We start from the raw sequence: 3,863 nt of genomic DNA on the forward strand, positions 1-3,863 counted from the left end.
AGATAACAAAAATTTACGAAAAATTGTTAAAAATTGACTATAAAGGGCAATAACTTCTTAAGGGGATCAACTGACCATTTTTGTAGTTTTTGACTTATTTGTAGATCTTACTTTGCTGAACATAATTGCCGTTTACAGTTTATCTCTATCTATTATAATATTCAAGATAATAACCAAAAACGGCAAAAATTTCCTTAAAATTACTAATTCAGGGGCAGCAACCCAACAACAGGTTGTCCGATTCATCTGAAAATTTCAGGGCAGATAGATCCTGACCTGATAAACAATTTAACGCCATCAGATTTCCTCTAAATGCTTTGGTTTCAGAGATATAATCCAAAAACTACATTTTACCCCCTATGTTCTATTTTTAGCCATGGCGGCCATCTTGGTTGGTTGGCCGGGTCACCGGACACATTTTTTAAACTATATACCCTAATGATGATTGTGGGCAAGTTTGGTTAAATTTGGCCCAGTAGTTTCAGAGGAGAAGATTTTTGTAAAAATTAACAGACGACGACGACGACGACGGATGACGGACGCAAAGTGATGAGAAAAGCTCACTTGGCCCTTCGGACCAGGTTAGCTAATAAAAAGGAACGAGAAACACGATTTTTCAGTAACTCTGATAAATACCATTTAAGTGCGTAAATCTGCATGCTTCAAGTTTTGTAAAATGTTTGCATATTTGCGTTTGAAACATGCGCCCCATAAATATACTCACCACTAGATACTTTTTGATAATTTTGATGATTTTCGGGTTGCGAAAGCAATATTCAGTAACATGCCATAATGACGGTTATAGAATTATTAGTGCTAAATGTTAGTCAACTTTATAAGTTTTGCCTTGTTACTTTTTTTGATTTAAGTTTTGTACACGGGGCGGGGCGCATGTATATCATACACAATTATAATCCTGGTATCTTTGAAGAGGTTTTTTATATTTTGTGTAAAAACTGTACATTCAGGAACCATCAAGGGTTCTTGCTTTAACCATGATAACTGTTCTGTCTCAATTTTTTTATATAAGTTCTAAAAACTGTTTTCAGTTTTCAAATGTTTCAATCTTGTAGAATATGTGTTTGTATTTTGTCTTTAATAATTTGATTCTGTACATTGTTCTCAATTTCAAGCTCTGTATAAAGGAAGTCAAACAATTTAATTGTCATTTCCAATGGCAACTGTTTAATAATTAAAAAAACGGAACTAACTGGCCTATGATAGAAACTAGATGAAGATAATGATTGGTGGTGTAAGGAGGAAGAGTGATGGCGATGATGTCGTGACGGTAACTTTTCAATGAAAAAATCCGATGGCTATGGCCACGATGATTATGACGAGTTACGCAAATGAACCAGCATTTTGCAGAAATGCATGTTTATCACCAGCAACAACTTTTCCTCAGTAAAACAGGTTCTTATGAAATAAAGTACACATACAAATTTATGTTTCCTGTGGGAAATTTTGATGCATAAAGTGAGGACATTGAGTGTAAAGACATACATATTGTTTAACTAATGACAAATGTATTGGAAGGCCTACCTATGTTAGCATTAGAATATTTGGAGCATGACAAGCAACATGGACAGTTTATACTAATTAGTTCGTATAGACGGTCTCTGCAAAAACAATCTCTAAAGCTGTCAACAGTGGTGGTTTCAATTTTAATAGGCAGCAACCATTTGATTTTTTTTTTGGGGGGGGGGGGTTCGTATGGATAGTAAACCCGGCAATTGTAACAAACCCCTGTCATCTGTCCTTATGCATACGATTATACAATAACAGACAGTAGTTTTATAATTTATTAGCTCCCTCAGTAGAAGACAAACCCGTATTTTATTTAAAGCCATTTAAAGCCATACCGTCATTGTTGAAAATTACAATGCTTGTTCAATTTCCGGTATTATATTTCCAAAACACATTTTACTGAGGCCACCCTTAAAAAATTGTTTGTTTGGCATTGCCGACCCACACTATCAGCAGGTGGGTAGGTAGGTAGGGATTTTTTTTTTTTTTTACATTTAAAAGCTTTATACATGTAAATCATGAAGTCTCTAGACCAATGTTTTCTAAAGCATTGCAGCATTGTTGTGTGTACATGCTGGTGGTTTCTTTGAACGGGGTCAACCGTCAATGTCACATTCTACATCATATGGATAATTTCATGTAAGACAGTCAGTTTTGTTGGCAGAGTTAACCAAAGGACCCAGAAAAAAACACAGAACTGAGGCAGGAAACTGACAAATTAACCATATAAAATGTACAATGTATGACGTGAAAATTGAACTTTTATTGTGGGACTGCCAATTGAACAGAGGCCTGATGTCACATCTTGTGGTCACAGTTTGGTAAAATTACCATAAATTAAATGGCTCAACCACTACGGCTCCTTGTACAAATGGACAAAGATTTAAAACTTTTATTGTTTGCTTTGGTTTTATAAACATCACTTTCTACACCGTATGTAATTTCATGGCAGTCAGTTTTGTTGGCATACTATTAAACCGTAGTACTTGAAGGAAAACGGCGGCAACCTGCGGGAAGAAACTGACTAACCTTATCACATATGACATGAAAATCAAACCTTAATTTTGTAACTGCCCAACTAGGGCTCAAACCAATACCTAGAGGCTAGTAATCATACATGAAAGGTGTGACGAACTACCATACAAACACGCCTACTGCCCCTGATAAGTTTTGAGGATATAGGATCTGTACCAAATAAGGATAGCAAAATATTAAAAATTTGGAAGGTTGGCACAAATAGACATGGTGTTTATACTAATATTATCCATGAGTGCAAGGTTTTTCAGGGCTATAGGTTTAAAACGTATGATAAATTCAAAATGGAAATATGCAGCAGGACAGACAATTTTTGCAGATAAATAAATTATGGGTTGTAATGCTTGTTTGATTAACAGAAATCTGGACATGCATTACATGAATACAGATAAATTAATGAGCCCTTAGAATTGTGGAAAAGGCAATGAAAGGAAGGGATTTTATTCATCACTAGTACACTAGATACATTTATAAATATGTTTCTGTCAGTATCTTTTATGTTTTAAGAATTATTTTATTCATGTTAAGAAGAAAGGCAAGAAAAGGGGGAAGTACTTCAATTGACACAAGATGCTAGTCTTTAAAATATGTATGTTTTGTACCAGGCTAGCATCTACTGGTACAAAACTACTATAAACCTGTAAATCTGGGACCGTTTTGGTCTATGGGCTTTAGTGCTTACAGCCATAATTATCTTGAATGCATCATTGTGGTTCTGACTATAGTAGATACTTTGTTCTCTGGTTCAAGGGAAAATTTGTCAATGATACATTTCAAATATTTAATAAGTTCAACAAATGTAAGAGCCACGCATATTTGTTCTGTGATGTCCCGGTGAAAAACTTCTATCTCATGAAGCGACAAAGTCGAGCAGAAATCATCTGTTTCTGCTTTTAGCCTTTACAAAAGATAAAACTTGAGTCCTCTACAAGGTCTCTCAGAACGTTTCTTTCAAAGAATAGCTGAACATTTGATTTTTGATAAAATCCATCTCCCTTAACCAATGCATTGATGCTTTCCCCTGCCGGCCTCTTTGACATTACTTTTGGCAAACTTTTTCTATTCCATGTCATTTAAATGTTTGCTCCCAATACTGTGTAAGGCAAGCGCTTTTAAGATCGTGATTTGAAATAAGTAAAGCCAGGAACAAACTCGGCGGATACGATCAAATTCCGGCACAATTTCGATTTTTTTTTAAATAAAAAAAAATAAATTTCTGAAACGCAAATAAAATTATTTGGGCGGCAAGTTTTTCAGTGGGTCGGGCGGCAATGCCAAACAAATGAAATTTTATTTTAGGC

This window comes from Mytilus galloprovincialis, chromosome 4 (genome assembly GCF_965363235.1).
Source record: "Mytilus galloprovincialis chromosome 4, xbMytGall1.hap1.1, whole genome shotgun sequence".
NCBI lineage: Eukaryota > Metazoa > Mollusca > Bivalvia > Mytilida > Mytilidae > Mytilus > Mytilus galloprovincialis.